Raw genomic sequence first — 22,607 nt, 5'->3', positions numbered from 1 at the left:
TTATTTATTGTTTATTGTTAGGGAATAAGGAACATAATTTTAAAAATGCTCAAGATATAAATAGTACAGGTTTTGCTTCCTTCTTGAATGCTATCATGAATTCAGAGGTTTCTGGGGACCGTAAACCTGATTGGATCCCATCATTTCCATGCCTGGGGACCCAGGTCTTCAGGGACTCTGACAACGGCATAAAATATTAGATTCATCAATTAAATGGTAATTGTATTTTATATGCTTTTAAAGAACAACAATCTTGGAAATGAAATTTTAAAAAGGATCCTGAGTTGTTGTGTGGCCGCTGCAACAGAATATTTAATCAAAACCAAAAGTATCCCTGAAACTACTCCTCTTGGTGCAAGGACTGTAATGATGTTACATAAGATGTGCCCCCAAAGAACCACAGAAGTACCCCTGCATTGCTACTTAGGGGGAGGAATTTCAATAGTGCTACACAGGAAATGTCTCTAAAGGGTTGTTGATGGAGCAGGGATATTTAATGATGTTACACAGGAAGTACCTCTACACTGCTACTGCTGAGACAATGTCAAAGCACTACCCAATGGGGAATGTTTTCAGCTTCATGCCAGGCATAAAATAACTCTTACTGCCAAAAGGAGACCGAAAATACCCTTTCTGCCACCAGAGTATGCTTAGAATACTACAAAACGCTGAAAAAGAATGTCGATTGTGCCAAAAAGAATGGAAAGAGGAGGGAGCCCTCCTGCATGAGAAGAGTTGCAGGGCCAAGCAAATAGACCAAAGAAGCCATTACAAGGCTAACATGTAAAGCAGGCAGCCAGAATTTTGGTGAGCTGAACAAAAATCTCTGCAAAAGTTCAATGCGAAGTGAACATTAAGCTTTTGCAGACAGGAAGCCCAAGAACTATCAATAAGAATCCTGAAACCCACACCTCCGTATGAAAGAAACAAGGCAGGGTATTTGCAGTAAACCAAAGAGGCTCCAAGAAACAGGAACAATGAGAGAGGAAAGTTTAGAGTTGAGCCAGCACAGATACCATTCCTTTGCCATGAGAGTTGAGAGATTTTAACAAATCCTTGCTGAGAAGCGCATGAAGATGGAAGTCTGAACACAAGTGAGTGATATTTATGGTCATTCTATAGTAAAGGTGGTCTGATGATAATTGAATGGTAAAATCCATATAGTTCCCATTCCAGAGAGTATCCCTCAACAAATCCTTTCATGGTCTTCAAAATGCCCTGAACTAAAAATCTCCTCCAGGTGTTGTTAACTGATAGAAATTTGAATAGACTATACTTAACTATTGCATTTAAAACTCTGGTGTCCTGAAGGGGCAAAATCAGACAATCTGCCCTCATTGTCCCTTGTAGCATAAATCTATCAATGCAAGCAACATGAAGAATCCAATAGGCCAAATGTTCCACACTACTCCATCACCATCACTGGAGGTTACCTACACTTTTCTTTCCTTTGCCAGAAGGCAACAAGATTAGTACAAGATTCAAGATGATCAATCTCTGGCCTCCTAAAAAGTCCTAACACATATCTCTGTAGCCTGCAGGGTCTATGGCTAGTGAGTCCCTATGATCAGAGGTAAGAAAATTAATTGTTAGTATTTCTTAAGTTGTATGCAGTTAACCTAATGAACACTCTGGCAGTAGGTCAAATGGTGAGGATCTATAAATGAATGACTCCTAATTCCCTCCATGCCCCCTGAATTCCTGATCATTCTTGTGCTGTTATACACTTTTCTTTCTTTTATGGTACTTATCTTCTAATGGACTAGGTGATTATTTATTGTATATACTGTTGGTTGTCTGTCTCCTCTCATCATTGGAATTTATGACCCAGGCTTATTCACTGATGTATCCCAAACACCCAAAAAAGTATCTGGTACAGAGTAATTGCTCAAAATATATTTATTTGAAGTGTTGAATGAATAAAGTTATCAACCCCAATATTATATTTCATCCTTTCTCTAAGGCATTTCTATCTAGTTAATTACAATCACATGGAACTAAGCCTAATAGATTAATAAATAACTCATTTTCTTATCAAACCAAGAATTCCTCCCTCCCTTCTCTATTATATTCTTGTGACAACTCTTTGTAGTCCCTTAGAATTCTACATTTTCAGTCATTTTCTATTCTTCATTTTTCCTCATCCTCTATGTCTATGTCATCCTGTCACCATATCCTACATATGACTTCTACATAATGGCTCCTATTATATCATTTCCACATGTTACACCATAGTCTAAAACAAGAATAGCATTTAGCTATCATCTAGCTTGCCATCTCAAATTGTTTGGTAGAGATTTCCCAGAGGGTTATGCTGAGAAGGATCCTGGTGCCATTCTGAAAGAATTCTGCTTTTGAATAGGGATACCTGTCAGAGAACAGGTAACTATGGCTTGTCATCCCTAGTCTAAGCCCTCATCAGCTCATGCATTTAATGTATCAAACTCCTTTATAGTGCCCAAATTTTAGATCTTTCCTCTCTAATACCTTTAATATAAAAGTTTTAAAACAATTTTCCTCAAAAATATTTTATATTTCTTCTCCCTCACTCAATAATTTATAATGGCTCACTTGGTCATTATGTCAAGTCATATCTTTAGTCTAAATTCTAGACTTATCACTTATTGAATGCTCCCCTCCCCATTCCCAGAGTTTTATTCATTTATGATTTACCTACCCAGAATCCTTACCCTAGTCAAAGGATCTGCCTGTTTTCTTACATGTCTTGCTTGACACTGTCCAAGTCTCATTATGCCATGTTGCATGTTGAGCCTGAAATGGTTGCCCTCCCTTCCCAGATACCTCTCTATTGCTCAGAAAAAAAGACTTTCTCTAATTAATGAGAGCTGACAGGTCATGCCTCAACTCTACCCTTCCCCAGGACTACTATGTTAGCCTTACTTTGTTTCATTTTCTTTTAAACATAATTTTGTACACAAATATAGAGCTACATCTTTAATAGGCAGAGCTGAACTATACATAGCATGTACCTATGTTCCTCCCTTGGGTTTAGCATGTAAAGGGAAACAGTCTACACTGATTACAGATTAAGCCATACCACTTTCTCCCCTTTGTTCAGACCAGTGCAGACATAGTCAGTAATGGAGCTCAATAGATTTGCAAGTTGGAGGTGACTGGGGTTGGCAGTGGCCTGACTTCACGGCCAGGTGTTTGGAAACTGCTGTGGTCATGAGTTAAAACAGGCTTTTATCTATCAATCTCAACTTCTCGGAAACACTCAGTCAAGTCTAGTTCGAGAAGAAGAACCACAGGAAATGTCCCAGTGCAAATAATTGGAGCTCAGTGTCTAAAAAAGCTTAAGAGTTTAAAACATTCACAACTCTCCAGAATCCACCCAAACTCCTTCAAATCTGCCAAAGGTACTTATCCTCTTCATGTACTTAAGTACAGAACTACTTTGTAGCTGTAAATGGGAGTGGCTGTGAACTTCAAGATGACAAAGCCCAGGCTGAACATAATTTTAGAGCCTGAAAACTGGAAGTGTTTTGTGGCTGCTCATCTCAAAAAGGTCTCTCAAATCTTATCTCAACTGCCCTCATCCACTATCTCCATCCTTATCAGGAAAGTGTCATGGATTTGAGCCCTTAAAAAAAAAAAGTCTTTCAGAATGTACTAAGCACCTATAATATGGTAGATATGATTCTCAGAGGCTTAGGGAATTTAATACTATATAATTCCTTTGGGGGGGATTTTGAGTCTAATAGTGGAGACAGCCCTATAATTAGAAAATTTCATTATGATGATATAGACCCAAGATGAAAGTATGAACAAAAGACAATGAGAAAACACAAAGGTGCACTTAACCCAGCCCTGAAGTTTTAAGAACTTTCTGCAAGAGGTGATATTTAAACTGGGTCTTCATAGTTAAGTAGGAGTTCACTAGGTGATAGGAGATAGCAGGATTGGGGGAAGTAAGTTTATTTAAGTTATTATGTTTTCATTATGAAGATACAATGAGAACTAGGATAAAGTGCATCACCATAGACTGTTACAGTGTTATTACAGAAATGAGTTGGATCTATAAATAAATAAATACATATAAGTAAGAATAGTACAGATAAGAACTTTGGGAGTTCTGGCAGAAGTGGAAGGTGGGGAGAGAAATTAGGTAAGGATGTGCTATTAGTGTGACGTATGAGGTAGATCTTAAAATAAAGGCAGAATTTCAGTGTGGAAAAATAGCTGGGATAGCATAAGCCAGAGAATGGAGATGAGACAGCTCAAGGAATGTCCAGGATACATGAAAAGTGCTATTTAAATTGAAATGCAGAATGTCTGAAGAAGAGTAGTAGGGGATCAGTTACAAACAGCAAGTTGGGCCCAGCTTGTGGGTCCTTGTGACTGTCTGGATAAGGTGACTGGACTGTGTCATGTAGACCCAGAAAGCCACTGAAGGTGTTTTCATGGGACAGTATTGTGACCAAAGTTCCACATTAGATAGGAAATATCTATGCAGTACATAACATACATTGGAGATAGGGAAAGATGGAATTAAGGAAGCTGCTTTGAAAGCATTGCTTTTCTCTAGGTGAGAAATAACAAAGAACACAGGCAGTGAAATAACAATGATGAGAACATAAGGAATTTAAAAAATGTTGCAGTATATGAATTCACAGAATTGCAAAACATTTGCATTTGTCTTTAGATGTGTATTTTCATTTGGGGGGGCCTCTTCTTACCCTGCATTCTTATTACTGGAAATGGCCCCTAGACCTAGTATATGACAACATTTGGTTAATAATAAAGGAGGTCCCATCTCAATTTACTCATCCCAAAGGTTGGTTTCTAAGACACTACTCTGAAATTTCAACTTATTTTACATAGTGATAATAAAAATCAGATTTCCCCCACCCCTTGTAAGACAACCTCATAGAATTGTTCTGATGAGATAAGAATAAATTGTGTAGTGCTTAAAAGCTAATTGGTATATACACATTTATTAGTATTACTGGAGTTCTCGGGTGTCAGTGGCTGTGTATAGATTCCATAAAAGGTCAATTTCTTGGTACTTAGCACATCACGCCTGCCCGTCACTGAACCTGGAGGGGGACACTGGATGGGTAATTCAGGACACTCTTGCTCATCAAATGGTGCTCAATGTACTAAGCATGGCAGAACACGTGGAAGATTCCTAAAATGAAAGTTTGTACCTTGAGAGCTTATAACTCACTTGGTAATATGAAATTAATATACACATGAAATGACTTTCAGACCAAGACCAATCAGGGCTGAAGAATGTGATTCACACTTTGAAGCACATAGACCGACGGAAAGGAAAGACATGTTCATCATTTTTTGTTTGCCATCTGCTGTAGTTAATCCTTGTCAGAGCTCTGAAAAAGCCGCCATCATTCATGAAGCCTGGTTTTGGTTCTAGTTCCCTTCCTTCAATCCCACACTACCCCAGTTTTTTGCCCTTGGCCCTTTGCTTTTCCCTTCAGACTCCATGGTTGCTTTATAAAGGTCTAATATTAGCCTGATCCTTATGGTTAGCATCACTCTTTCTTTATGATATTTGTGGGACTTAAAGATGAACCAGACAGACAAGAACTTTAAACTCCATTATTGCCCTTCCTTGACACTTTGAACAAGTTAATTGTCTGTTTGCCTTCCTGTAATTACTTTAATTACATGCCATTAGTGACCATTAATAAATGCAAGTGTGTTTGATTTTCACAAATCTTACTTTTCTTATTCTCTGTAGAACTCCACCAAAGCTTTCACATGTGGTCAAAATAGAAAGCGAGGCAACTAAACACATTCACATTTAACCTTTGGGGCTAAAGTGAAAAATAAAGGATAATTCATGAATGGGCTAATTGTTTTTCCCTGCTTCTGACACTGGTCAGCATTCTCTCTATAGTGGTTACATATATATGCAGTGTGTTCATTTATAAGACAGCAAAAGTTAAAAGGGGTTGAGAAATAAAAGCTGCCTAATTGCTGCTATTATCTCAACTCAGGGAGAGAATTGCTGGGTGATATTATGAGGATCGAAAAACCATTGAAGATTTTATTGATGGAACACTTTTGCTCTAACTTCAAGCCCCAGAAAATGAAGGTCATAATTTCAGTTTTTATGAGCACCTGATTGGGCATTTACATAGAAAGAACTGAACTATGAGGAGACTTAGCCAATATTCCCTCTGCTACAGTTTACTAGATTACATCACAACATCTAGTATAAAAACAGTTTATCCCATATTGTCTTTTGGTCAGCTTTGTCAGTGAAGCCAACTGAAAAATATTTTCTCAAGGCAACTTGGAGAATGAAATGTATGGAGAATGGTTAGTTAGATGCTCCTCACTGTGTCACTTCAACAACAACAATAAAATCATTGGTAAAAATGTATAAATCTGTGGCTATTTAATGCTTTCTGCATAATACTCCTGCTTTTTAAAACATTAAATAGACTAAACTTATTTGTAATAATAGCAAAATGCTTTTCTCCAAATATAAAATGATGATGTTAATCTCTAATTACCAGAATTTATGATTTGAGTTTTTTTTCTTGTAGTGAAAATGGGTTAAGCCAGGTCATTCGTGATCTTTCCCTGCTGTAGACTAATGACAACACTTGAGAAAGGCCAGGGTTGAGCCTGTGGGTTCTCTGAAGCTACAGAAAGGCAATTCAAATGTGTTACCCGACCCAGGTAAACCCAAGAAGGTGGCGTTATTAGTACTCCAGTGTTCCTCATCACATACTCTGCCCAGGTTATGAGGACAGGACTGATAATATAATTTACATGCCACTTCCTGTAGAGTTCATGTGGAGTAATAATTACTCATCCTTTTGGAGTAATAAAAACTCAATACTGTATTTAATTCCAGGTAAAAATATATTTTCCTAAAATTTTAGAAATATCTACTTTGTGATTCTAGTCAATAAATTCTGATTAAATGAAATAATATTCTAGGGAAAATAAAATTCATTCTGTATTATAAAATGTCAGTTTTCTTATTCATCCACATTGTTCTCACATCATGAACCTTTAATCATACAATATGACCTTTTTAAATGACTACTAAGCATTACCATCCCCTCCTTCTTCAAACGCCAACATATTTTTGGATGAAGGGTAGATTTGTACTGAAAAGATATCTGCCCAAGACCTCTCTGCAAAGGAGGGAAGTGAAGTGGTGCTAAGAAAGAGAAAGGATGGGAGTCAGGCAAAAAATTCTAAGGGATGAAACAGGAGTTGTCTGAGGCTGGGGTGAATGGGATGAGTCCATGGACAAAAAATAAAACAACTGATTGAATTAAATCAAACAGTATGCTTGGAGTGTGTTAGTTCATCTATGTCCATACTTCCCCACCCCCATTCCCACTGTTGGTTTCTTTTTCTTTTTCTTTTTTTTTTAAGATTTTATTTATTTATTTGACAGAGAGGAGGGCGGAACACAAGCAGGGGGAGTGGGAGAGGAAGAAGCAGGCTTCCCGCTGAGCAGGGAGCCCAATTCGGGGATTAATCCCAGGACCCTGGGATCATGACCTGAGCCGAAGGCAGACACTTAACGACTGAGCCACCCAGGCGCCCCCACTGTTGGTTTCTAAAATGACTTCAGGGTTTTTTTTTCACTCATTTTTTGTGCTTTTTTTTTTTTTTTTTTTGAGGAGACAGGAACACAGGGGAGGTTGTAGATAGGATGACAGGTAAATGGGAGAAGCAGTACATAATTCTAAGTTGTTTATAAGTTCCACCATTGATTTGTGTTTAATTGAACCTAAAAATAATGTGTATCAAATCCCCAGATTCCTAACATACATAAAATGAATACAATAATTAAGTCCATCTCCTTTTATCAAATAAAAACTTATATTTTAGGGTTGTAAAGGTCATTTAAAATTCTCCTTAAATTAAACCTCCAAATTAGCAGGAGAAAAAAAAGCCCTTCCCAACCTGATGCTTAATAATTTTGCAGGCCATCCTATGAATTCACCCATGAAATTTATGCATCAACTAATGACCAGTGTCAACAATAGAGCTAAATGAAAGAATAAATGAATAAATGAATGAAGCCTTAACTTATCAAATACAGAAAACCCTTTCCCACCTCTTTGCCTTTGCTTAGAATGCCCTCCTACCTTCTTTGCCTAAAATATGCCCATGCCTCCATCAAGATCTAGGATCAATGTTACCTCCCTTGTGGCACAGGTCTTCCCCCCACATTTTCTTTTTTCTAACCACCCTCTGTACAAACTCCCACCATAGCTCTGCTATTTAGCAGCATCATTTTGAGGTGCTTGAGGGAAGTGCTCACTACTTGCTTGGCAGTTGTATTAGTCAGGAGAAGCTCCATTATGCAAGTCACAAACTGAACCCAAAATCTCAGTAACTTCACTTAATATGACAGAGGCTTATTTCTTGCTCATACTTTATGTCCTATTCACGGTCAGCAGGGACTCTGCTCCACATAGCTTCTCAGAGATCCATGTTGATGGAAACTCCCATCATCTTGTAGTTACGCCATACAGAACATGGGCCTATTTGATTGTTATAAAATCATGCCATGAAATCATGCCACAAAATCATGAAAAACCTCATATGGGCTTTTACTCAATCCAAATGCGATAAATTCATCACTTCCACTTACATGTCATTAACTAGTATTGGTCACAGTACCTTGCCTAATTGCCAAGGCGCCAATAAATACAGGGGAACAAAGGCAATATTTGTTGACCATTATGGTCTTTACCTTAATACTCTATTAAAATATTGTTAAAATGTCCACCCTCTGTGAAGGAATCTACAGATTAAATGCTATTCTTGTCTAAGACCCAAATGGCATTGTTTTTAAAGAAACAGAAGAAATAATCCTGAAGTTCATATAAAAAAACATATAGAAAACCATGAAAGACTCAGAGTAGCCAAAGTAATCTTGAGAAAAAAAGAACAAAACTTCCTAATTTCAAAATATATGACAAAACTACAGTAATTAAAACAGTATGGTATTGGCATAAAGACAGACATAAAGACCGATAGAACAAAATAGAGATCCAGAAGTAAACCCACACATATATGGTCAACTGATTTTTGACAAGAGTGCCAAGAATACACAATGGGGAAAGAATAGGCTCTTGACAAGTTGTATTGGGAAAATTGGATATCCATACAAAAGAATGAAATCAAACCCCTGTCTTACATCATACATAAAAATCACCTCAAAAGGGATTAAAGACTTAAATGTATGACCTGAAACTGTAAAAGTCCCAGAAAACAACAACAACAACAACAACAACAACAACAACAACACAGGAGAAAAGCTTCATGACATTGGTTTTGGCAAGTATTTTTTGGATATGACACCAAAAGCACAGGCAACAAAGACATAAATAGACAAGTGGGACTACATCAAACTATAAAACTTCTGCACTGCAAAGGAAATAATGAACAGAGTAAAAGGCAACCATGGAATGGGAGAAATAGATGTAAGTCAAATATCTGACAAAGGATTACTTTTCAAAGTACATAAGGAATTCCCACAACTCAACAGCAAAAAAGAGAGAAAGAAAGAAAGAAAGAAAGAAAGAAAGAAAGAAAGAAAGAAAGAAAGAAAGAGAAAGAAAGAAAGAAAGAAAGAAAGAAAGAAAGAAAGAAAAGAAAAGAAAGAAGAGAAAAAAGAAAATAGCTCAATTAGAAAATGAGTAAAACCTTTAATAGACATTTCTTCAAAGAAGACATACGAATGGTCAGCAGGTACATGGAAAGGTGCTCAACATCACTCATCATCAGGGAAATGCAAATCAAAACCACAATGAGATGCCACCTCATACCAATTAGAGTAGCTATCAACAAACAAACAAAAAATAAGTATTGCCAAGATTTTTTTTATTAACATATAATGTATTATTTGTTTCAGGGGTACAGGTCTGTGATTCATCAGTCTTACACAATTCACAGCGCTCACCATAGCACATACCCTCCCCAATGTCCATCACCCAGCCACCCCATTCCTCCCACCCCCCTCCACTCCAGCACCCTCAGTTTGCCAAGATTTTGGAGAAACTAGAACTCTTATGTGCTATTAGTGGGAATGTAAAATGCTGCAGCTGCTATGGAAAACAGTATGGAGGTTCCTCAAAAAATTAAAAATAGAACTACCACATGATCCAGCAATCCCATGTCTGGTATATACCCAAAAACATTGAAATCAGAATCTCAGAAAGATATCTTCATTCCCATGTTCACTACAGCATTATTTATAATAGCCAAGGTAAAGAAACAAACTAAATGCCCATCAATGGTTGGATGGATAAAGAAAACGTGGTATATAAATACAATGGAATATTATTTAGCTCTAAGAGAGAAGGAAATCCTACCATGTGTAACAACATGGATGGACCTGGAAGACATTATGCTAAGCGAAATAAGCCAGTCACACAGGACAAATAATGTATAATTTTACTTATATGAGGTACCTAAAATAGTCAAACTTACAGAAGAAACAAACAGAATGGTGATTGGCAGGTGATGGGGGAAGGGGGAAATAGGGACTTGTTCAATGGGTATAAAGTTACAGTTATACAAGATGAGTAAGTTCTAGAGATATGCTGTACAACATAGTACCTATTAACAATAAAAATTTGTGAAAAGTGTAGGTCTCATGTTAAATGTTCTTACCACAAAACAGAAACAACAACAACAACAAAAAAACCCAAAAATGAATGGACATAAGGAAACTTTTGAAGGTGACCAATATGCTTATAACCTTGATTATGATGATGGTATCATGGGTGTATGGACATGTTCACACTTACCAAGTTGTATACATTAAATATGTGCAATTTTTTGCCTATCAATTATATTTCAATAAAGTTGTAAGGAAATACTCTATTAAGCACTGGAAAAAGAGAAATGAAAGACTTAGTGCCTTCTTGCATATAGCAGGCTGGATAGACACTGGATAGTTTTACTAAAGCCAGTACCTACTAGACACATGTTGCATAATTGAGCATTTAATTGAGGTCACACTAGTCTCTCCGAGAAGAATCATATTTTAAGATAACTTTTTGGAGTCATGTAACATTTGCTGCAAAAAATATACTCATAAATTTAAGTTTAATGCCATATACCCTTTGATATATGCAATGAGGTTTGGGATGCTTAGAAATAAGTGTAGTTTATGTTTATGGTAATTTCATGGGAACATAGAAAGGATCCTAATGTATTGAGCAAACATTCCACAACTAATTAGGCCATTTACTCCTCAATCCACTTCTCCTCTAAACTGAAAGGAGAGAGGCTTCTGGCTAAGAGATTCTGACCCCAGTGGCAACAGGGAGGGTCTGTCTTCCTCAAGGCTCAGTTGTAAGCCTGTCTCAGGCAGCCCTCAAGCTTCTTCCGGAACTCAGTTCACTCCACAAGCCCATAAACAAGGCGACAAGCTGACAGGAACTAAGCCAGGATTCTTGGCCTTCTATTCTGTTTCCTGAGCCAAAGGGAAAGGAGGCCACCTTTCGAGGTCCAGCCAGCTAGGAATTAAGCCTCCTCCTCCCCTCTTCCTTTACCCTCGCCAGACAGCCTGTGGACAGCGTTCTCAAGCTTCCGGCACTCCTGGCCAGCTGGGAAAGGAACGGCCTTTCCAGACCCTGTGAGCTCGCCAATAAGCCTTTTTTCCCCCACTCAAGAGCCAGAATTGGGAGATTACAAAGCCACTGTCACAAAATGGTCACTAATAGAGGTTTTAAGGGACCAAGGGGAAAGAAAGAGTTTCTGGGTCAAAGAAAAAGAAAGAAAGTGGTGAGTTTCTTGCAGTGTAGTCATGGTTTTCCATAGTCTGCTGATAATCAGAGAAAATCTTTTCCTTCCAAGGGACCCCAGGCAGGCTGGAAGATGTGTCTCTAAAATCTGTTCAGAGCCGTATTTCATTAGTTTTATTTTATGAGAAGCTTTCTTTTTGAGCATTAATGCCAATTCTCTAATGCATGAAAAATTTAAGTTGATATTTTGTGAAGAGGTGTAAACATTGGTACCAGATCCCTGTTTCACATGCAGACTTCCTGGGGACCTGGTGGGAAAGCAGCTTGAGACAGTCACTCATTCAGATTGTGTTAATGTGCATCAGGGGACTCAAGCATAATTGTTTGATTTGACTTGTGATGTAGATCTTTTCCAAGGCTGGCCTTAGTGTGTCTTGGCCCAGGAACCTCCCTGGCCCTGGTCTCTCAAGTAGTGCTGACTCTCTGATTTAGTCTGGTATTATCCAGGGTCCACTAGGCTCTGTAAATTCCAAATATTCTCCAGGGCCAGGTTTGTACTGGAACCAAAGCTGCCTCTGCAGTGGCCAAGGGGAAAGGCCCAGTGAGGAATAGCAACTGCAGAGTTGTGTGGCTCAAGTGAGGCCACCATATCTTTCCATGGAGGACTGAACGTGTGTCTCCTCCTCTCACCATTGTCCACATACCCAAGCCACTAACAGTATTAGCAAAGTATTTTTTTCCCTCAGGCTGATCCTGGAGAAGAGGTACTGTCTGAATCTCTTTTTCCTAGGAAAGTTCCCATGAGTCTTATGGGAACAGAGCACTATCTAACTTCATTTACTTACACTTTCTAAGGCTAGGACCTACACAAGGCGAAAATGTACTCTCTTAAGCTCTCCCTTCAGAACAATGGATCTACTTACTCTATGTCTACATAACTATAAGCAACCAGGCAAGTAGTTCTTGACAAAACAAAAGCAAATTCAACCTTGCAAGTGAACTGACCTTCTAACTTAAACTGCAGAATCCAGTTCCAATCATCAAATCAATATTTTCCAGCTTCAACAATTTTCAAAAATCCAGTCTTCACCTATCAATCCTTTATATACATGTCTCATTTAATCTTCTGTACAAATTTATTATATCAATTGTTATTCATAGTTTTTAGATATGGAAGCTGAAACTCAGGAGAAATCAAGTAACAATATCAGTGTCACACAGATTATAAAAGATGGATGCAAGATTTGACTCCAGTTGTCTTTGGCCACAAAGCTCCTTTTCTTCTACCATTCACATTCTTCTGGTACAGTCCTGGGGCCATTTCGGATGAAGAGGGCATGGTTGGGAAACAGGACTCTATTCTATCGTCCTCACTATCTCTTCCATGTTTACTTTACCTGTTCTACACATTGGGTTTTCATAAAATATTTTCCTTGAAGGTAAGAAAAATTGGAACACAAAATACTATACCATTTGTCTCCCTATTTCAGACTTCTTATTTAGGAAAATATAGAAGCTAAGACAGCGATATATGGCTGACGAGGTATCTTCTAAGGATACAATTTCTGAGTGATCCTGTGAAACATTAATTGGTTATCATGTTACCTTACTAGACAATCAGAGATGATACCCTAAACTCCCTGGTGGCCCAAATTTTTTCTCATAGACCAAAATATTAATTAAGGCCAATGAAAACGAATGCATTTCAGGCTCTTTTAATATCTTTTACATTTGGGAGAAAATATCAAATTTCCTCTGCTCTTGTGATTTGGAAAGGATAGGCTATTGACAATTAAGACAAGTGACCCTCCAATCCGAATAGTGTCCCTAGTTAAACTAAAAGAGTATGGGTAATACACGTCACCCCCTATGGTTTTTGAAAATGCCATCTATCATTAACATTTCCTGATTTCTCTGCACAATAGGGGGTACCAAAATGCATACCATTTGGTACCACTGTCTATTCCAGTGGTACTTTGACACCTTTAAGGATGGAAGACGCAATGCCAAGGTACGTGCCCTCAAAGCTTAGCTGTCACAAGTGGTTCCTGACCAGTCACAACTGCCTTCTGGCTTCTTGCTGATCTTGCTTAGCCTTGCTTTCAGATGATAAAATATGTTTGTCTCTTCTCACCTCTCACTCCTTCTCCTCCTTCTCTCTCTTTCTCTCTGTGTATGCAGTGTGCAGTGGTGTGTGTGTGTGTGTGTGTGTGTGTGTGTGTGTGTGAGAGAGAGAGAGGCAGAACTCTGATCAACTGAAGTTGGTGTATTTCAGGAATGATCTCCCTTTCTCTTGATTTATCAACCTCAGATGTGTCTATCAGGGACTTTGCTTAACAGTTAATGCCCCTTCTTCAGAAAGACACTTCCACATTAAATACAAAAGATACAATCAAAGCCCCTTACCTTGGTTGTCTAGCTCCTCCCACTAGGCCCATTCCCCAATCTGGCTCAAAAACCAAGTCAAATGGGTCTGTGTGCCAGGCTGCTCTCTACTGCCATCTCATGGTGAGCCAGCCTTTTTCCGAGAATTAACCTCTCAGTTGGTACAGACCCTCCTAGACAAAGTAGACAAATTATGAAGGGTCCTTTCCAACGGAAGAACAGTCTTTTAACAGACTGCTTAGACATAAGTTGAAAATAACTAAGGAATTACTGAATGAGTCATAGTTTTAGCAAGGAGTATATTAGCACCTGATTTGAGAAATAAGAAAACGTGACATAGGAAAAGGGGTATCCTGGGAAAGCAGCAAATTGAAAAATACTAGAGTCTTGGAGACATATTTATAGGAACTAACAGACTTAAAACTGCACCAAGAGTCAGTAATGATTTCTATACAATCACTAGGACAGCCTACTGGTGTCTCACAGGGTCTGTGTAGAAGTTCACAGTTACCATGATACTCATCCAGTCACCGCATACCACCGTCACTGTTCGAATAGAACTGCTTACTGATCTGACTCTGTTTCCTCAAATATTCATGAAGTAAAACAGTCACATGTCCCAGTCAATTAACAGTCTTTCTTTCATACTTGGTTGCTTCTTCTCTGATCACTTGGTCAAAACCAGTAGTATTTTCCTCTATACACATCATACGACTCGCCTTGCTCCAGCAACTGCCTACCAGACATTGTCATTACAGAAGATATATTTAGTTCCTGAGAGCATAACTTTACATTGATTAAAATTTTGAAATGACTCCGTAAAGCATTTTCAGTATATGGCATACAGCAAACTGACCCAGATTGTTATTCAAATGGTATGTTTAAAGCAGTGTTTCTAATATTTATCTTTATTCTCCTTCTATAGTGTTTTTTCTAAACTGGCAAAGAAGGTTTAAAAATCAAAATAAAACTTGAATTTTGATCTATACTAAATCAAGAAACCAATCTGAAAAGCTAAACTAACCTGACTACTTAGTTGAGCATATCCAAGCCAATATAAGGCAAAAGTCCATATAAGATGATATATATTTCCCTAAGAAGAATGAACCTTCCAAATTCAAGCTTAAATCAAATCATAGTATCAATCCATGTGGAAGAAACAGAATTGCAGAAGACCCATGCCTTACTGTTAGGAGTCTTGGTCTTCCTTAGGATTCCAGGCTGTCAATCTGTGGCTGAGTGATCCAGGACTCTGCATTCTATAGTAAATAGAAAAGAAAATGAACAAAAAGATATCAGGATAGCTACAAATGCAGCAAAAGTGCATTCCTTACAGATTACTAAGGAAATAGAAAATAAATTGGAATTAGGTTCATAATCCCTCTTTAAGCAATACTAGCCCACCATCAAAAATATATATATATATAGTTTTCCACACAAAGCCAATATGTAAGCCGGTAGTTTTATACAGGGCCTTAGAAACTACACAATGTGGTTACTAAAGGTAACAAGACCATGTTAGGAGGAACAGGATAAGGAATGAAATAATGCCAAGGCACATATGACAACATTATTTCCTTCTCAATACTTCAGGGAAAAAGTTTTACATTGGTTAAAGTGTGTCTCTAATCTTTGCTCATCTCTCTTTTAAACTAACCTAGGTCTTGGCAGACCACAAGATACTGCTAGAATTTACTAACTGAGTTCGTTTCCATTGTATTCATATTTACATCTTATATATTGTCACATGTCTTATATTTATTACAAGCCATAGGAATATCCATTTACCTACTTAGAGATAAAGAGTTTTCTTTTAAAATGATTTTAAATTGGGGTGCCTGGGTGGCTCAGTCATTAAGCGTTTGTCTTCGGCTCAGGTCATGATCCCAGGGTCCTGGGATCGAGCCCCTCATCGGGCTCCCTGCTCCGCGGGAAGCCTGCTTCTCCCTCTCCCACTCCCCCTGCTTGTGTTCCCTCTCTCGCTGTGTCTCTCTCTGTCAAATAAATAAATAAATTTAAATAAATAAATAAATAAATAAATAAAATGATTTTAAATTTAAGAGTGTGTCAATGTAAAGAAAATCTGAAGTAAATAATAGTACTTTTAATATACCAACACAGGAAAAATCATGAAGGTATTAAGTAGATGACTAAGTTTGTGTAATTTTATTTATATAAATGATAAAGGTAAATATCTACGGGATACTGGAAGCTACATCATGATAGTTGAGTATTTCTATATTAACCTGATCTCCAATATCTGGCACAGTGCATGGCACATAGAAGGTACTTGATAAATATTTTCCAAAATAAAGAAACAGATAAATAGCTTCTGGAGAATCTGGAAGATGTTTAGATGTCTGAGCTGCTGGTAGGCATGGAGCAGGGCTTGCCCATCACTATAATTCTAACACCTAGTAAAGGTCCTCGATCTAACAGGACTCCACAAATACCTATTGAATATATAACTAAACAGGCTTAAGTCTCTTGACTTTTTTTTTTCTTTTCTTTTTTTTTTTTTTAAGATTTTATTTTTACTTATTTGTCAGAGAGAGAGACAGAACACAAGCAGGGGGAGAGGCAGGCAGAGGGAGAAGCAGGCTCCCCGCCGAGCAAGGAGCCCGATGTGGGACTCGATCCCAGGACCCTGGGATCATGACCTGAGCCGAGGGCAGCAGCTTAACCGACTGAGCCACCCAGGCGTCCCAAGTCTCTTGACTTTAAACCCCGATGTTTATAGCAGCAATGTCCACAATAGCCAAACTATGGAAAGAGCCAAGATGTCCATCGACAGATGAATGGATAAAGAAGATGTGGTATATATATACAATGGAATATTATGCAGCCATCAAAAGGAATGAGATCTTGCCATTTGCAACGACGTGGATGGAACTGGAGGGTATTATGCTGAGTGAAATAAGTCAATCAGAGAAAGACATGTATCATATGACCTCACTGATATGAGGAATTCTTAATCTCAGGAAACAAAATGAGGGTTGCTGGAGTGGGGGGTGGGGTGGGAGGGATGGGGTGGCTGGGTGATAGACGCTGGGGAGGGTATGTGCTCTAGTAAGCGCTGTGAATTGTGCAAGACTGTTGAATCTCAGATCTGTACCTCTGAAACAAGTAATGCAATATATGTTAAGAAAAAAAAAAAGAAGATAGCAGGAGGGAAAGAATGAAGGGGGGGAAATCGGAGGGGTAGACGAACCATGAGAGATGATGGACTCTGAAAAACAAACTGAGGGTTCTGGAGGGGAGGGGGGTGGGAGGATGGGTTAGCCTGGTGATGGGTATTGGGGAGGGCATGTTCTGCATGGAGCACTGGGTGTCATGCACAAACAATGAATCATGGAACACTACATCTAAAATTAATGATGTAATGTATGGTGATTAACATAACAATAAAAAATGTAAAAAAAAATTCTCAAAAAAATTCAAAACATAAAGACCATTTCTTTCTTATTATTCTTTCTCACTACCACCACCCCCCCCCAAAAAAAAAACAAAAAAACTTTGGAGCAATATTTTCAGAAGTCTTTTGAGTTTTGACAATGGTGTTCCAAGGTGGGGGGAATCTACTGAGGTTCAGAAAATAAGAGGATGCACTGCTGTAGATAATTTTAGAAAAACAATAATACATCCAACTAAAAATTGATTTGCTTTTTATCATTGCCATGCACTGACAATTCTCAGCCAAGTCAGTAATAAAATACTCCCCACCAGGCAGATAGCTCCAATACCTCCCACCTGGTACACCATAGAGTTCAGAAAAGATGGGCTCTTTACCTAAACTAAGAAATTATGGTGATAAGGAATTTGGCAGTGACAAACTTTCTGAACCCAGAGACCTCAAGAGTTCCAGGGCGGATGGAAAGGGAAATCTAGGAAAGCTATCCTACAGAGAAAATTCCAAGGCATCCTAGACATAGAGCATAGAGAGGTTTACTTGGCAATCATCCTAAATGGCTTTCCAGTGTGTTGGTGAAGGTAAATGGATACAGCCCAAGGACAGGACTACTTCCTCTGGCCTGAGTGTCTACTGGTTATGGGACAATTTTAACTGTGCCATCCAAACCTTGGATACTGGATACTGGTAACTGCTCTGTACTTTCTTTGGTATCATTGCTATAGACAATAACCAAGAAGTGTTGTTTTAATACCTGCACAGCCTATCAATACCAAATAATACAAAATCAGGGGTTTTGATCAGTAAGTGGTCTTATGGAAAGTCTTGAAGTAGCTTGATAACTCTCTCTTGCTCTGAACTTGCTCCCCATAACCCAGCTCATTTCATGTCTAGTGTTAACTCTTCCAAGGTTATCATCTCAGCTGGATGTGGGCCTTGCTGAGTTGTCTCCCTTCTCTGATGCCAGCATTCACTCTCTTAAACTGAGGCCATGAATCTGATAATTCTTGCTTCTCACTGTCTGCTTCCTGGCTGAGTCAGGACTCAGGGTTTAAGCCACTGTCTCAGAACATCTTATTTCCTGTTCAATTACAAAAGTTGATGCGGTCTCCACTTCTCAAGCCAAACCTGCTATTATGAGAAAACCCCAGTGATTGGGTACTGTCAGCTGTACCCAATTTGTTAACAATGAAGAAACATAGATATGAATAACATATATATACACATACATACACATACACATGTATATGGGTACATGTATATATATACATAGTGTCACATAGGATTTAAATTAGAAAGGAGGCTGAGGTTGCTGATTTCCTTGACTACATTCTTTTTCCAACAAGAAGACAAGTCTAGTGCAGCAAGTGACAGACAGTGATACAAGCCCATTATTTACATAACATATGTACTGGCCTATGCTTCACCAAGTACTGTTACATAAACCTTCTCATCTGAATCTAACAACACTGCTGATATTATTTTTCTCATACTACAGATGAGAGAAAACACTAAGGACCATAGAAGCAAAGAAACTTTTCCCAGATCACAGAGCCAGTAGGGGAAGGAGTTCAAACCTATCTTCTTTCTGCCTGCTGCCTTAGCAAGCACATCTACTAAATGACACCCATACTGCTGGATTAGGTCCTACAAAAACCCATGATGATAAAGAATTCTATCAGTTTCCTCTTAACAGCCCATCATGGAAAGAAAAGAGACAATGTCCTAAAGTGAAGCAAAATGCCATGATGTGTAAAAGGGATGTGATGAAGGTAGAGAAACAATCCCACTCCCATTTCCCACATATCTAGATCAAGTCTTACAAGTTTTTCCCTAATTAAACAGCCTTTTTTATTCTTCCATCCCTTCCTCTACTTCTCAGTCGGCCATTTAACTAACATTTTCAAGTTATTTTTTTCCCACAAATTTGCCAGCCTTCTTGCATTTTCAGCCTTCACATGTTTAATGAGAACACACTGGGTATAGGCCTTATGTCAATCCACCTACTATAGGTTGCATTTTCTAGCAAGCATTAGCATAAATACCAACATGTTTACATCATAATTACTTTAATTCCCTCGGCCCCTACTAGACCTGGAGTGTGTCATTCCACAGTGATTTCAGGGGTAAGAGATGATTACTGGTCCATGAAACAAAAATTACAATAAATGCTTGGAAACTTGGCACACTGCTTCCGAAACCATCCCAACTTTGCATCAGGGAGGGCATAATGCTTTTATGTTGACGTGAGCAAGTCACCATTTTCTAGGTCTTCAGGTTCTCATTTATAAAACAAGGATCAAAATTCTTATCTTTACCTTTTCTCCATGAACAGTTGCAAATATGAACATTTTGGCATCTGAAAAGCATGTCAAAAAAAGCATGTTTTTCCCTGGAGAAAACCACTAGGTAAATATTATAGAACTGGCAAGATCCTTTCCTGGATTTACAACTTACAAGCAGGGACCTTTCCCTATTATAGGAAAAAGAGTTTAGCACAACTAGCAATGTTGCAAAGTGTCTAGGAAGTAAGGATTTTAAATGGCATGTGAACAATTACTTATTACATAATTACATATGAATATACAAAGGTCTATATTTGGGGCTTATTATTAATAACCAGATAATTAACAGTAGTAGAGGTTGAAGTCAGAAGTCAGAGGCCCATTTTAAATGATTGCAATTCTATGAGGGATATTTCCATTTTTCTTACAGAATAGAGATTTATATATTCACTGGTAAAGCATATTTATTGACTATGCAGGCAAAAGCACTGTGGATATGGGATAGAAAAAGTCTTGTATTTATTGAGCACCTATCATATTGTAGATGCTGTGCAAGGTGCATTTACTTGTGTGTTTGTGAGTGGTGGAGGTGGGAGGATGGGTAGGAGAGAAGGTGTAAGAGAAAGAGAGGAATGGAGTATTCTAGCTGGAGTCTCAGCTCTACACATCACTGGGATTCATATATGTCTGGCAAACTTGTGACATTATCTGTCTATTTGCACAAGGGAGATAAGAACCCCTTAAGAGTACTAATTAAGACAAACTGGCTTGGTCCATGACAGTACATCATTTATTAATGGGGTATGACAATCCATGGGACCGCCACTTTGATTTGTGTTCCGACCTAACTGTGCATGGACTCATATATATGGTACTTGTCTATTAAAGAGGTATTTAAGTTAAATCAGAGAGAAAGAAGAAAGTCTCCATTTTGGCAAGGGTGCAGGGTAGTTTGTGTACATGCAAGACTATGAAGAACACAGTACAACTCTGGCACCTTGAGAGGTTGAGTAACTCGGCCACACCACAGTGGTGGCAGCACAGAGTCTCCATGGCAGCATGCCGGCGGCTCCTCAAAATAATAATCTGAGAAGAGTGAAAAGTAGACCTGGCTGTGGAATATATTCCTGGCAAATGTGGGGGTACCAGGAAGCAGGGCCCTTGGTGTAGAACTGGGCACGGGCAGCAGTGGCTTGGCATGAAGTTGAGAAGCTAGGTATCACCAAAGGCACTTGAAGCAGGATGTGATGGTGGTGGTTGGGAGCGGTGGGAAGGCTGATGTCATCTGATAACTGAATGCATTTCTTAACGAACACATATGAGACACCCCTAGGGACAAGGTGCTGCAGGGGCTGAATTTATTACAATAGCAATGGGTGGTCCATCAGAGAAATGCTACTTACCATTTATGTGACCCTGCAAGATATGTTTTACACAAAATATACATTTAACTGTGGTAATGGAAGGTCACTGTCCTCATCTTACTGATGAGAAACTGTAGCTCAAAAAAGTGAAATCTCGTTAGGATTACTATATAGGTTGAGTAGTGGCCCCTAAAAAGATACATGCATGCCCTAATCCCTAGAACCTGTGAATATTACCTTATATGGCAAAATATATGATTAAGATAAGGATCTTGAGAGGAGGAGCTTATCCTGGATTATCCAAACGACCTCCAAATGCAATCACATGTATCCTCACAAGAAAGAAACAGAGGGAGTTCTGGGGTACCTGGTGGCTCAGTTGGTCTGACTCTTGGCTTCAGCTCAGGTCATGATCTCAGGGGTCATGGGATCAAGCCCCAGGTAGAGTTCTGCGCTCAGCAGGGAGTCTGCTTAGGGATTCTCTCCCTTTGCCCCTCCCCCATCTTGCACATGTGCAAAAGCGCACGTTCTCTCTCTCTCCCAAATGAATAAATAAATCTTTAAAAAAAAAAAAAAGAAGCAGAGGGAGTTTTGAAACACACACACACAGAGAAGACACACAGAAAAAGAGGAGGCAATGCGATCACAAAGGTAAAGATTGGAGAGGTGCAGCCACAAGCCTGGAGCCATCAGAAGTTGGAAGGGGCAAGAACGGCTCTGCCAACACCTTGGTTTCAGCTCTGACCTCTGGAACTGTGACACCATGCATTTCTGTTTTAAGCCATCCACTCTGTGACAATTTGTTACCACCACCATAGAAAACTAATATAGTCACACAATTATCTAGTAAAAAGAGGAAACATGTTTCAGATCTAAGTTTGTCTGACTTTAAAGTCTGTCTCTTTGGGCCTTGCTGGGACGCCTCCTATATAACATCAGTACACGCTGCAGCCGCATACAGGTCTTGGGTCTTGCAGAATACTTACCATCCGCTTTAGTCAACATGACCTTTTATTTGGAAATGCACTAAAACTACTGGATATTTTAAGATTTAAATGAAAAGTATATGCAGTAATGGCTATAGGAACTGAATCAAGAGAACTCGTTATGGTCAAAAATGATCAGGAAAGACTTTACGGAGAAGGCTTTGAATTGTGAGGGAAAGGATGCTCATAATTGGATAATTGTGAAGGACCAGGTAGAACATTGCAGAGTCTCTGAAGAACAGCTTAAGCAATATTTCAAGGGAAAATGACATGCTCCATGCAGAGTACACTGTGTAACCCAGCTTGCAACTGAAAAACTTGTACTAAAATGAGAAACTAATTAGATTTAGATCCTGATTGTTTCTGTTATTGCTACAGTGGATTGTTACTATCCCTTCTGGAATCTGAGGTATTCTTATTTACTTACCGGAGATCCTTTTCTTAAAAAAAAATCC

General features: G+C 38.7%; 1 protein-coding gene across 1 annotated transcript in view; it reads right to left on the bottom strand.

The window, feature by feature from the left end:
* Positions 1-22,607, bottom strand: part of SEMA6D (semaphorin 6D) — a 593,940-nt gene that overhangs the window by 296,556 nt on the left and 274,777 nt on the right. Inside the window, exon 3 of the mRNA XM_032417865.1 lies at positions 15,296-15,367. The gene's annotated coding sequence lies outside the window, so the exon portion shown is untranslated. The remainder of the gene's footprint in view (positions 1-15,295; positions 15,368-22,607) is intronic.

The sequence above is a fragment of the Phoca vitulina genome, unplaced genomic scaffold, assembly GCF_004348235.1.
Source record: "Phoca vitulina isolate PV1807 unplaced genomic scaffold, GSC_HSeal_1.0 scaffold20, whole genome shotgun sequence".
Taxonomy (NCBI): Eukaryota; Metazoa; Chordata; class Mammalia; order Carnivora; family Phocidae; genus Phoca; species Phoca vitulina.
The sequence above is the reverse complement of the archived record's forward strand: the minus strand, read 5'-3'. Positions and strand labels throughout refer to the sequence as shown.